Source organism: Hemiscyllium ocellatum, chromosome 2 (assembly GCF_020745735.1).
Source record: "Hemiscyllium ocellatum isolate sHemOce1 chromosome 2, sHemOce1.pat.X.cur, whole genome shotgun sequence".
NCBI classification, from domain to species: domain Eukaryota; kingdom Metazoa; phylum Chordata; class Chondrichthyes; order Orectolobiformes; family Hemiscylliidae; genus Hemiscyllium; species Hemiscyllium ocellatum.
Window position 1 is genome coordinate 138858212 of NC_083402.1, and position 13901 is coordinate 138872112.

The window sequence follows — 13901 nt, forward strand, 5'->3', positions numbered from 1 at the left end:
GACATTCTGCACGAAAGAATCCCTTCAGAATAGTTTATGTATTTTGTACCAGACCTGCATCCATCTGCTGGACTTAGCTCACCTCATAGAATACATTGGTTTGCGAAATGATGGTTCTGGTATGGCTTAAGCCAAGTAGCACCATACGTTTGGAGCCGCTGTTAGTGATTACTTGTAGCATGATTATTTACAGCATTTTTTAAAGCAAAAGAATGTGTGTAGATCCGATGCGACTGGAATGGCTGCTGGCGTTTCTGATATTTTTGATCCTGGCGTCAATGGAATGATTGGAGTTGATGTTTGTAAATAAGGTCGGGTTATGAGTCACTGGCTATGATGCGGCAGCTGGCACAACAACTTGCAATATTTCTACAATACCTTCAACGGTGAAATGATGTTGGAGCTGGGGTATTCCCAATTGGTGCTGAATGTGGTGCGGATACAGCAGGTGTGTGTGTGTGTTGTTCCAGCAGTGAGTTTATGCTTTAGCCGATACTCCTGACAAATACCGGTGTGAGGGTTTGCACAAGTCAGAGTGCAGTGTGCATTAGAGAAGGAAGAGGGGAAGGGTGCTTCTCCTTTCTGAGTAAATGAGCACTTGTCTGTCCGTGAGAGGGAGAGAGATCCGTCGTTCCCACCCACAGGACACCGAGTGGCCGCTCCTCCTTCCCTCCCCCCACCCACACAGCCAGCTGCTATAAAGAGCCGCTCCCTCCTGCTCGCACTCGGGTTAACATGGCGGTGTAGATCATCCCGGAGGCCGGCATCTCACTCAGACCGAACCTGCCGTGAGCGGAGAAACATCCCTGTTCCCCCCCCCCCTTCCCCGGGAAGGCCGCCGGCTCACGCAGACAGGACGAGCGCGGGACAAGACATCGCTTGTTGGGGAACGGTTCTGGCATTTGCGGGGGGGTGAGTGACCGAGGCCCCAGGCGCCGCCAAGTTTGTTGAATGAAACTTATCTTGTTCTTGTTTTGTTTCCTTTTACCTCGTCGTAGAGGGGCGAGGGGGGGGGTCACCTCTTCGCGGCCGCACTCCGGTGTCGGTGGGTGGAGATTGTAAACCCCTCCGTGCTCCGGCGAGTCGCTTCACCCCCTCCCCGGGATTGTTGCTCCGTTTTCCTCAGTCCGTTGACGATCGGTTTTTTTTTTGTGTGGGGGGGGGGGGGGGGGGAGAGCGCGAGATGACCCAGTGACCCCTCGCTCCAAATGAGGCACGGCTCCGTGTTTACACCGACCGAGGTGACCGGCTGCACAGGGGGGAAGCGCGAGCTTCACCTGCCCCATGTGCGCCGGGCCCGCGCTCCACACCAACGCAGAACTCCACCGCCGCCCCGCCCCCACACCACCACCACCACCACCATTGTACACATTGGGTGACGGGAGCGCGGCCCGCGGGAGCCCGCAACATTGGTCCTTTCAACCCCAAAAGCACCCAATCCCGTAACCGCGCGCGACGTTAGCCAACAACCCCCAGACACTTCCTCGTGCGGTTTTGAGCCGAGTGTCCGCGCGTGGCGCTGGCCATTCCCGCCTGCGACTTTGACGCCACCCCGGCGCGTGTCGGCGTTGACAACCCGCACAAATGCTGCGTGACCGCGCGCACTTAATTCAACCCCCCCCCCGCCATCTATCTGCGCGTGACACTGACCACCGCAGCTCCCCACCCCCACAACTGCCACTCTCCCGCCTGCTACTTCTGGCAAGCCCTGCAGCTCTTTTCCTTAACTCCCCCTCCCCACAGGGGGGGCGGGGAAAGAGGTGAGAGAAAATGGTCAACTCCATGCCTTCCTGCTTCTGCTGGAATTTCCATTTTAGGTGGAAAGACTCCAAGGTTGACCTCTCCTGCATCACTGGCAGTTAAGGGCCACTCTAAGACAACCTGTGGGTCGACAGCCCCTGGTACATTGAGATGAGGTCTTTAGGTGGTCAGGTACCAATGGCTGTGGTAAAGCTTCAGCTGAATCATTGTGCTTTATCCATTCATGCCTGATTGCTATAGTGCTTCCCACCCTGAGTTACACCTGGCTTTTAACCAGAAATGGACCAAACAGTGAGTACAACCCTTTGCTCCCAACCTGCAGTACTGCTTGCCATGTGTTTTATCATTAAGATCTGCAAGCAATATTCTGCATGTTTAGGAAGATAAGTTTTGTTAACTCAGAGTATTTGAGTCACTTGCGACATGGTGACAGTGGTTAGCACTGCTGCCTCAATGCTAGAGATGCAGGTTCAAGTCCTGCCTCGGGCAACTGTGTGGCGTTTGCACATTGTGTGGGTTTCCTCCAGGTGCTCCGGTTTCTTCCCACAGTCCAAGTGTGCAGGTTAGGTGAATTGGCCATGCTAAATTGCCCGTAGTGATAGGGGAATGGGTAGGGATGGGTTGCTCTTCAGAGGGTTGGTGTGGACTTGTTGGGCTGAAGGGTCTCTTTCCACACTAAGTTAAGTAATCTCATCTAATCTAATGTTTGGGCACATGCTATTATTTACTTTAGATATTTAGGATACTATGTGCATGGTGTTCAGCTAAACTCTAACCAGAAGTCTGCAATAAAAGCAAAATGCTGTAGATGTAGGAAGTCTAGAATTAAAACAATACCTTAAATCCTTTGCAGTCTTCAGATCTGATCGGTCTTCTGAAGAGTAAAACGAGGGCAAGACTTGTACAGTTAAAAGTTGGGACTTGGTAGTGTTATGGAACAGCGAAACCTAGGTGTTTAGGTACATGATTCTTTGAAATTTGGGTCAAATATGGGCAGGCTGGTTAAGGTGTTTAGCATGCTTGCCTTCATTGAGTATAGGAGTTGGGATGCCATGATGTGTGTAAAAGATGTTGGTGAGGCCTGTTCTAGAGTACTGCATCTACTTTTGGCTGCCCTCTTACAGGAAGGATGTTATTAAACTGGAGAAAGAGACTTACCAAGATGTTTTGGGAATGGAGGGTTTGAGGTATGGGGCAAGGTTGAATAGGCTGGGACTTTTCTCATTAATCTGCTACACTTCAAAGTCCCCTTTAATAGGAGGTTTATAAAATCATGAGGGGGGTATAAGCTAAGGTCAGTGGCAAGTGCTTTTTCCTGGGGGGGGGGGGGGGGCAAGAATCCAAAGGGATTTTATAAATATATTTAAGGACAAAGGGTAACTAGGGAGAGAATAGAGCCCCTCAAAAGATCAGCAAGGTGGCCTTTGTGTGGAGCCACAGAAAATGGGGGAAGATACTAAATGAATATTTTGCATCAGTATTTACTGTGGAAAAGGATATGGAAGATATAGACTGTACGGAAATAAATGGTGACATCTTGCAAAATGTCCAGATTAGAGGAGGAAGTGTTGGATGTCTTGAAACAATTAAAGATGGATAAATCCCCAGGATTTGATCAGGTGTACCTGAGAATTGTGGGAAGCTACAGAAGTGATTGCTGGGCCTCTTGCTGAGAAATTTGTACCATCGATAGTCACAGGTGAGGTGCTGGAAGACTAGAGGTTGGCAAACGTGGTGCCACTATTTAAGAAGGGCGGTAAAGATAAGCCAGGGAACTATTGACCGGTGAGCCTGACCTTGGTGCTGGGCAAGTTGTTGGAGGGAATCCTGAGGGACAGGATGTACATGTATTTGGAAAGGTAAAGACTGATATGGGGTAGTCAACATGGCTTTGTGTGTGGGAAGTAATGTCTTTCAAACTTGATTGAGTTTTTTGAAGTAACAAAGAAGATTGAGGGCAGAGCAGTAGATGTGATCTATATGGACCTCAGTAAAGTGTTTGACAACATTCCCCATGGGAGACTGATTAGCAAGGTGAGATCTCATGGAATACAGGGAGAACTAGCCATTTGGATATGGAACTCGTTCAAAGGTAGAAGACAGAGGGTGGTGGTGGTTTTTCACATTGGAGGCTTTTGACCAGTGGAGTGCCACAAAGATCAGTGCTGGGCCCTCTACTTGTCATTTACATAAGTGATTTGGATGAGAGCATAAGTTTGCAGATGACATCAAAATTGGAGGTGTAGTGGACAGTGAAGAGGGTTACCTCTGGATACAGCAAGAACTGGACCAGATGGGCTGGGAAGTGGCAGATGGAGTTTAATTCAGATAAATGGAAGGTACTGTATTTTGGGAAAGCAAATCTTACCATTATGTGTATAAGTCTTGCTAAGGTCCTAGGGAATGTTGCTGAACAAAGACCTTTGAGTGCAGGTTCATAGCTTCTTGAAAGTGGAATCGCACGTAGATAGTGAAGGTGGTGTTTGGTATGCTTTCCTTCATTGGTCAGAGTGTTGAGTACAGGAGTTGGGAGGTCATGTGGCTGTACAGGACATTGGTTAGGCCACTGTTGGAATATTGTGTGCAATTCTGGTCTCCTTCCTATCTGAAAGATGTTGTGAAACTTGAAAGGGTTCAGAAAAGATTTAAGGATGTTGCCAGGGTTGGGGGAAATTTGAACTATAGGGAGAGGCTGAACAGGCTGTTTTCCCTGGAGTGTCAGAGGCTGAGGGGTGACCTTGGAGGTTTACAAATTTGAGGGGCATGGATAGGATAAATAGACAGACAGTCTTTTCCCTGGGATCGGAGAGTCCAGAACTAGAGGGCATGGGTTTAGGATGAGAGGGGAAAGATGTATTTAAAAACCTAAGGGGCAACTGTTTCATGCAGAGGATGGTATGTGTATGGAATGAGCTGCCAGAGGCTGTGGTGGAGGCTGGTACATTGCAACATTTTTAAGAGGCATTTGAATGGATATATGAATAGGAAGGGTTTGGAGGGATATGGGCCAGGTGCTGGCAGGTGGGACTAGATTGGGTTGGGATGAGATATCTGGTCAGTGTGGACAGGTTGGATTGAAGGGTCTGTTTCCATGCTGTACATCTATGACTGTGACTAGGTGGCATATTATTAAGGAGAGAGGAGGAAGACTTTTTTTTAAAAAAAGGACATGGGGGGGGGGGCAATTTTTTTTTTATATAATGGTTTGTTTATGGAATGAACTTCAAAAAGGAAGTTCTGTTAGAACATTGAGACATTTGAATAAGTCCATGAATAAGAAATGTTTAGACAGATATGGGCTAAGAGTAGGTGTGGGCCTAGTTTAGTTTTGGATTACGGTTGGCATGGACTGGCTGGAGTGAGGGTCTGTTTGTGATATGAATCTGACTCCTATTTGATGAATAATTAGCTGTCTTTAGTATCTTCAGCACTTAGTTTATGTAGTTTAGTTTTATAGAGTTCTTTAGATTGTTGTGGAGGTATTTATATTCTTCTCAGCCATGCAGTTCTATAGTGTGCAAAATTCCATCTGGTTGAAGTCTAAAAAAGGTGATTAGTCTGAATATGTTCCTGTGATTATGAATTTGATTGTCCCAATATTTTTGTTTACCCAATTGTGAAGAGCCTATTTTACTATAGCCACTTAAATCGATTTTTTTTTAATACAAATATTCACTTTCAGATTCAATATCATGCAGTCATATTATGATCACTATTTGCAGAACATTGTCATCATATTAACTAATTCTGGGTTACCACTTGTCACTACATCCAGTATGGCTTATAGATTCCGTTCTACAGCATGGAGACAGTCCCTTCAGCCCAGACTGGTCCATGCTAACTAATGTCCATCCACACTAACCCCATTTTTCTGCACTTGGCCCATATCCTTCTCAACCTTTCCCATTCATGGGTTTATCAAAATGCCTCAAGTGTTGTTAATGTATCTGTCTCAGTCACTTGCTGGCAACTCATTCTATGTATACCATCCTCTTAAAGGTTGCCCCTCAGGTTCCTATTTATTTTTTCCCCTCTTACCTTTATCCTTTTTCCCCAATCCTGGAAAAAAGACTGCATTCACCCTATCCTTGCCTCTGATCTCATACTTCTATTAGATTTCCCCCTCCGTCTCCTTTAAAGAGAAAAGTGTCTAGCTTGTCCAACCTCTCCCTATAACTCAGGGCCTTGGGTCCTGGCAGTGTCCTTGTAAATTTCTTCTGCACTGTTTCCAGTTTAATATACTTCCTACAGCAAAGTGACCAAAACTGTACACACTACGCAGTGTAGCCTCACCCATGTCCTGTACAATTGCACCATAACTCTGTACTCTGACCAATGAAAACCAGTGTGCCAAAAGCTGCCTTCACTGCGCCATTTACTTCTGACTACTTTCAGAACAGTGTGCCCAAACTCAAGATCTCTCAATTCCACTATACTTGTGGTCCCACTTGGATTCAACTTTCCAAAATGCAACACTTCAACATATCTACAAAGGAACCTCAATTATTCAAAGGTCATTGGTGGGGAGTTTTTTTTTGGATATTTGAATGCCAGGTAATAGTTTAGCCAAGCGTCAGGACTTGTGATCTTGCTGGATAATAGAATGCTGGATTAGCGGTTCCTCTGTATATTAAATTTCACTTGCCATTTCTTGGTCCACAGCTGATCAAGTTGATCAAGGAGGGTGGCCTCCTCTATTTGGGAGAGGGGCCACCTACTTGTGGAACGTTTCAGAGAACACCTCTGGGACACCTGGACCAACCAACCCAACCATCCCGTGGCTCAACACTTCAGCTCCCCCTCCCACTCCATCAAGGACATGCAGGTCCTTGGACTCCTCCATCACCAGACCATAGCAACATGACAGCTGGAGGAAGAGCACCTCATCTTCCACCTAGGAACCCTCCAACCACAAGGGATGAACTCAGATGTCTCCAGTTTCCTCATTTTTTCCCCCCCCCCACCTTGTCTCAGTCCTAACCTTCAAACTCAGCACCACCTTCCTAACCTGCAATCTTCTTCCTGACCTCTCCACCCCCACCCCAGCCTATCACCCTCACCTTAACCTCCTTCCACCTATTGCATTTCTCAAGTCCCTCCCTACCTTTTATCTTAGCCTGCTGGGCACACTTTCCTCATTCTTGAAGGGCTCATGCCTGAAACGTTGATTCTCCTGCTCCTTGGATGCTGCCTGACCTGCTGTGCTTTTCCAGCAACACATTTTCAGTTCTGACCTCCAGCATCTGCAGTCCTCCCTTTCTCCACAGCTGATCAAGCATGTTCTGCAGTTTAAGATCCTTCCTCTGCCCACAATATTGCCTATTTTATAGTGTCATTTGCAAATTTATTAATCATGCCTTGTACATTCTCAAACAAATCAGTGATCTAAGTAATAAACGGCAATGGGCCTAGCATCAACCATTGAAGCTCACCACTAGTCACAGGCCTCCAGCCTGGCATGCATCCTTCCACTACTACCCTCTGCTTCCTACTGTCAAACCGAATGTGTCCCAGTTTGCCAGCTCCCCCAGATTCCATGTGGTCTAACCTTTCAGAGCAGCCTACCATGTGCAATCTTATCAAAGGCCTCATTGAAATCCATATAGATTATGTCCAGTCCCTCTATCAAAAGAACTTCAATTTGTGAGGCATGATCTGCCACACAGTCTTGCTGACCACTCCTAATCAAAACAGTCTTTCCATTTATAATCTTATGAGAATCTTGAGTAACTTACCTACCACAGATGTTAGGTTTACTGGTCTATAGTTCCCAGTCCTTTTTTGTTTGCAGCTCTTGAATAATGGCAGAACATTCACTTCCAGGACCTCTTCTGTGGCTAATGATACAGACACATCAGCCAGTCCCCCCACAATTTCTTCTCTTGCCCCTTGCAGGGTTCTTGGATATCTGGCCAGAACCAGGAGATTTGTCCACCTTCAAATATTCTAATGTCCAACAACACCTCTACTGCACTATGGGCTGTCCCCAATATATCACCACTAACTTTCCAAGTTCCCTTGTTCCTTGTTGGTTATATAAATTGTTCCAGAATATAGTCCTGAATGGATTCTTGTAATTCATCTGTGAAAATTAATTTCACTGTTACTGAAACATTTTTAAAGCGCATGCCTTAATATCATTGATGTTTGTCTAATTTGTTTGATAACATTCAAGTGAAGAGTGTTGGAATTTTTTAGTGTAGAAAGCGATTGTCATGTATGCTTCACTGATATTACTTTAAAGTCTTGTGGTCAACTCTCCTCAGAGTCTTGCGCATGTTCTTATTTTGACTTAGTGATTCTACAGTTTGATTAGACTTGTAGAAATTCCATTTTGTATTTTTAAATTACTGCCACAATCTCCTTTTTTAAAAAAGTGTATACAGCTCCCAGTCACTCATGTTTTGTAGATATCTTTACTCAATTGTTCAAGGTATATTTAGTCTTTGCTCTGGAGTTCTGTACAAGTGGGCAACTGTCATCCCATCAGTTGCATGTTTGTGCACAAGGATGTACATGCTATTAAATTAGAGTAAACAAGTAAATTTATTAATTTCAAAAGTGAAAATAAGTGATCTTAAACTTTAATTGATTTCACAACAATTTCTGAAGTACTTAAGCACATTAGTGATAAAAAAATTGTTTTATGGAAGGAGTGAATTGAAAAGTGGTCCCACAAGTTTTTTTGTACCTCAGAGGTAAAGGGGCTGACCTAAACTTTCACAAGTATTTGACGTTGTAAGCAAACAACTGGGGAAAGCTTCTGGCTGTCACTAAACAGTATACGCATTTAAGTTCACTGACCTAATCTGGCTTCCAGTCCACAAATACCTTCATTTCTAAACTAGTGTTCCTATTTAGTTTCATCTTTACTTGTTTCTGCATCTCTACCATTGGTTAAAAAAAGGGAAAAAAAAAAGTTTACAAGAGATCAGGACAGTTAGTTTTGATTGGTATAGAGGAGGAAAGAAGTCTCCTAACTAACCACAAAGCAGGATACTGCATGCAAGATGAAATTTTGAGTAGTGTGATTAAAGGGATGGCAATGATCATTAAGACTTTAATTTACAAACGAATAAGAAAAATCAGTAGCCTAAAGGTTATTGAATGCTTGAGATTTCTTACAGTAGCACAATTTGGAACTGAACAGATTGCAAAAACTGATTTGAATATATCTTGCTATGTGATAGGAGTCATTAATAAGCTTTAGAGAAAGTCTTTCATAGCAATGACCCCAATATAATTGAATTTTACATCCTGGTCGAAAGGAGAAAACTGTCTAATGCTAATACTTTAACTTCAGATGGGCAACAATGTGGGCAAGAAAACCAAGCTAGCTAAAATGATCTAGAGGATAGGTTATTAGAGATGCAGCAGCTGACATTGAGAAGATATTTCAAAATACTCAGATTATACATCCCACTGACAATTCTGAAGGAAGGGCCTGCCATCCATTAGAGAGCATTAGACTTAAGTTTAAAAAGCATTATAACTGTGCAGTGACAGCATAAATTGAGGAAAGGTTCCACTATTCAAAAAGGGAGACAGTAAACAAATTATAAGTAGGGCGAGTGAGCATGACATCTGCCCTTCATGGGGAAAGATGTGGGAATGTAAGGTTATAGCTGGGCAGTTAGAAAAATCATGGATAATCAGAAGATGAAGCAGCAATAGAAATTTATATTAAAAAGGAGAAAACACAGCGTGCGCACAGCTCTTAATTGGCAAGGCGTGAGTGTACAAAGGTCTATACTGGGACCTCAACTTTTTCACAATTTTCATTGAATGGTGTGAAGGTATGCCAGTGAAACTTGTGGAAGATACAAATGGTTAAAGTAGGCTAAGTCATAAGGAGTTTGCCAGTGGGTTGAGTGAAGCAAGCAAAAAGGCAGCTGGAGTATAAAGTGGGGAAATGTGCAGCTGTCAGGAAGAAAAGAAGTCACAGAAAGCAAGTGGAATTTTGGGGAATCTAGGAGTTTCAGCATGATTCACTGTGCTAATGTCAGTTCTGATATAATACACTAGTTCTGTTCTTGTGCAATCTCACGTTATAAGAAAATGGCATTATAGCCACAGCATTTAAACTAATGGGCCTGGAATCATGTTATAGCCAATGCAAGTAAGAAAAGTTTACATTTTACAAATGATTCTTAAATCGCATTAAAGCCAAATCTTCTTTGAAGGAATACATGTTATAGCAGAACAGATTGTACAAACTAACTTTATCAAGATGGCCAATGGGGTGCTATCCTGAGAAGAATTAAAATGCAAGGAATTCATGACCTCCCTGAATGGCAGAATGGATTTGCAGCTGTTTGGCTGTCTAACATTCCTATTTCACGTGTTCAGATAAAGCTCAATTGTATACTTTGTGATAGCTAGATGATCTTTCCTGTCCTTTTTTTGTATATCTGTTTCTCCAACTCCTTTTAACATACAAGTGCCTTCCTCGGCTCTGGATTCTTACACAATCCAATTTTCTTTTATGTTACGATTAATGACAGTCTGCTGTCAGACATGGAAACAGACCCTTTAGTCCAACTTGTCCATGACTACCAAATACCCTAACCCAATCTAGTTCCATTTACCAGCACCTGGTCCATATCCCTGTAAATCCTTCTACTATACCCATCCAGATGCCTTTTTAAATGTTGTAATTGTACCAGATTCAGCCATTTCCTCTGGCAGCTCATTCCATACACACACCACCCTCTGCAAGATGATGTTGCCTATTAGGTCCCTTTTAAAATTTGTCTAAACTGTGGATGTGGAATTTGCATGTGCCTCCAGACAGATGTCAAAACAAAATAGTAACACATTAATTGCATTATTTTTGTTTCTTTCTGGATGGTGGCATTCTTGGAATATTGCACATCTTGTAGTTCTGAACAGGGTATAGTGAGCTATTTGGTTGACCTGGTAGTGGTTTAATATGGTAGAAACTGACTTGCTGGGCTACTTCAGAGGTTAGCAGCAGAGTCAAATCAGAGTCAGACTTGCATGTGTGAATTTTCCTCTCAGCTTTGATAAGTTAAATTATGAGGTCTATATTGTTCCATTTTTAATGGAAATAAAATTCCAATTCAAATTGCCGTGTGGATCAAAATTTAAGTACTGGAATACTAGTCCAGTAACAAACTGTCACTTAATTGTATCATTATTTTCAATGTTTCATTTCTGGGATTTGCCAAATTATTTACTGGATTGAGGATAGTCTGTCAAAAGTTAATGGCTGCATCTATATTCCAAATCTACTTGTGCTTTCAGTCACTTGTCTGGCTATGATCTCTACACAGATAGGACATTGTGACCTTACTGATTTTAAGGTGGTAATTCTGGATAGGCTGGAACATTGGATGAACTTCAGTTTGTGACTTTTTTTTAAAGTCAATAGAAATATATTGTTATAGCAAGAAATAAAAAATGCTTTGTATCTTTTAAATTCCTCTGCCTAAGGAGGACACCTTGCTGTACAATACTTGTAAGTTATCCCCATGAATTTGTTGTATAAAGCTGTTTGAATTTTTTTTTTGCAAATAGTTATTCCTTTCACTTCCAAAATGGAAATGTAAGTTAGTTGCAAAACTTAGTCTGTATGGAATGGATAGAAGGAAAGTAGTGACAAATAGCTTGAATAATTATTTGTATCCCAGTAACTAATTAGAATGGCTCTCTAGATGTATTTTCTTTGCTCAGTACAATCTAAGTTGCTGTTAAGTTTAGGGAGAGAGGGGAGAGATAAGAGACCTAAGCCCTCTAGTTCTGGACTCCACCCTATGGAAGAGACCTTGTCTATTTATCCTATCTATGCCCATCATTATTTTATAAACCTGAGGTCACCTTTTAGCCTCCGCTGCTCCAGGGAAAAGAGCTTCAGCCTCTCCTGTAGCTCAAATCCCCTCTAACCCTGGCAACGTCCTTGTAAATCTTTTCTGAACCCTTTCACGTTTCACAACATCTTTCCGACAGGAAAGAGACCAGAATTTTATGCAATATTCCAACCGTGGCCTAACCAATGTCCTGTACAGCCACAACATAACCTCCCAACTCCTGTACTCCATACTTTGTTTAGTAAAGGAAAGCATACCAAACACCTTCATTATCTTATCTACCTGCGACTCCACTTTGAAGGAAGAATCAGTGGTGACTTGATGGAAGTACACAAGATCCTGAATGCCCTTTGAGATGTGGAAATTCCCCTGGAGTCCAGGATTTGGGACGTTGTTTGAAAGTTAGATTGCTTTTTTAGGACTGAAAAAAGAAAGAATTGAAGTTTGTGCAATTATGGAACTTTTCTGCTTCAGAATGTGGTGGAGTAGGGTAATTGAATACTTAAACGAAAGTACATTTACTCCCTTGCCTAACAAGAATCTAAAGATACCTGTTCAACACTATCTTGTGGTACAGTTTGAGGGCTAAATTGCCTACAACTTCTATGTTCTTAATTAGCTTCTATTTTCTGAAGTGGCTATCATAAGCATTGTAGTAAAGTGGCCCCAATATTTAGTATTGTGGGTGAATCCAAGGCTTGATAATAAGATTGCGACAAAATGGAAAATGTTACTGTTAAAACTAGTGTGCCTGTTAGCATCTGAACAGTTTTGGCTTAAGTCTTCATTTAGATGTTCTAATGCAGTTTGTGCTCTACATAGAATGCTAGTCTCTATCTTTGTAGAGATGCTGATAGAAAAATGGTGGAAACACCCAACTGTCTTTCAAATTCTCTGCAAAGGCATCTAGGTCATCACTTTTTTCCCTACCTTGCCTGCTTTGCTCCCCTATATGTTACCTTATGGACTTGTTACATTGCTGTCTTCTTAAGTAGACTTATCTTCCATTTCGTCCCTGCTATGAAATTCAGCATACCTCGAACTCATCTGCCTGTATCCCATATCTCATTTAATCTGTCAACCTTGTTCACAGATTTTATTGCAAATAGTCTTTGGACTGAAACATTCTTACCCTTGTGGTCAAATCCTTTAATCCCTTAATTTAGCAACTGTCTTTAGCACCTCTGCCCCAAGCTTTGTAAATTGCTCCTGGAATCTTTTCTGGTATATTCTTGTTTAAAACCTACCTAACTTCCTTTGATCAAGTTGTTGTTGCCACCTGGTCCTGAAGGCTTGGTGTCAGCCTTTATGGTTTGATGTTTGCACTTCTATGAAGCACCAAAGTAGTATTACTTAGTTACATATTAGCCATATGAAAGGAAACCTTTTTGTTGCAAGTATATAAAAAAAAATTAATTATTACTAAGAAATTGAGCCATTATATGGGATTGCTTTATTACTATTTGAGTAAAAGGGTGAAGTCACCATAGTCTGAGGACTGTAGGGCTTCTGTATGATGAGAGATTGGAGCTATAGGGAGAGGCTGAACAGACTGGGGCTGTTTTCCCTGGAGCATCAGAGGCTGAGGGGGTGACCTTATAAAAGTTTACAAAATTGAGGAGCATGGATAGGGGTAAATAGACAGACAGACAGTCTTTTCACCAGTTGTTTACCTTGGTGAATTTTCAACCATATGTTTTACCATCACAAGGCCACTTGATGAAGGGCTCTGGCCCGAAACATTGAATTTCCTGTTCCTTGGATGCTGCCTGACCTGCTGTGCTTTAACCAGCAACACATTTTCAGCTCTGATCTCCAGCATCTGCAGACCTTGACATCACCCGAGTTGATCATTGTCTTCACTGGTCTGTTATTAATGCCATCATACATATGTTGTTAGCTTAATTTGTCTATTCCAACATGTTTCTGGCTGGTTTCCCCACACTGTTCAATTCCCACGGGCAACTGCCTATAAGAAGTTTGCACATTCTTCCCATCTGCATGGGTTTCCTCCTACAATCCAATGATCTACTGGTCAGGTGAACTGGCCATGCTAAATTGCCCATAGTGTCAGGTACATTAGTCAGGGGTAAATATGGGAGGGGAGAATGAGTCTGGGTGGGTTACTCTTTGGAGGGTTGATGTGGACACGTTCATTTCCTTTGAGTTTACTGTTTGGCTCCTCATTCTTTCATACTTTAAAAATTTAAGTTCTGATTTGACTGCCATATCTCTCTCCTGCTGTCCCATCACTCAACTCCTTTTCCTACAAAACCCTTTCAGAATTAAAATAGAGCTCCAATTTCAAAT

At 42.7% G+C, this 13901-nt stretch overlaps 1 protein-coding gene across 2 annotated transcripts in view; it reads left to right on the forward strand.

The window, feature by feature from the left end:
* Window positions 1-685: 685 nt before the first annotated feature.
* slc20a2 (solute carrier family 20 member 2) overlaps window positions 686-13901 on the forward strand; it is a 93000-nt gene continuing 79784 nt past the window's right edge. Inside the window, exon 1 of one of the 2 annotated variants that reach the window (XM_060840577.1) lies at window positions 686-912. The gene's annotated coding sequence lies outside the window, so the exon portion shown is untranslated. The remainder of the gene's footprint in view (window positions 913-13901) is intronic. The other variant, XM_060840568.1, reaches the window with a different exon arrangement.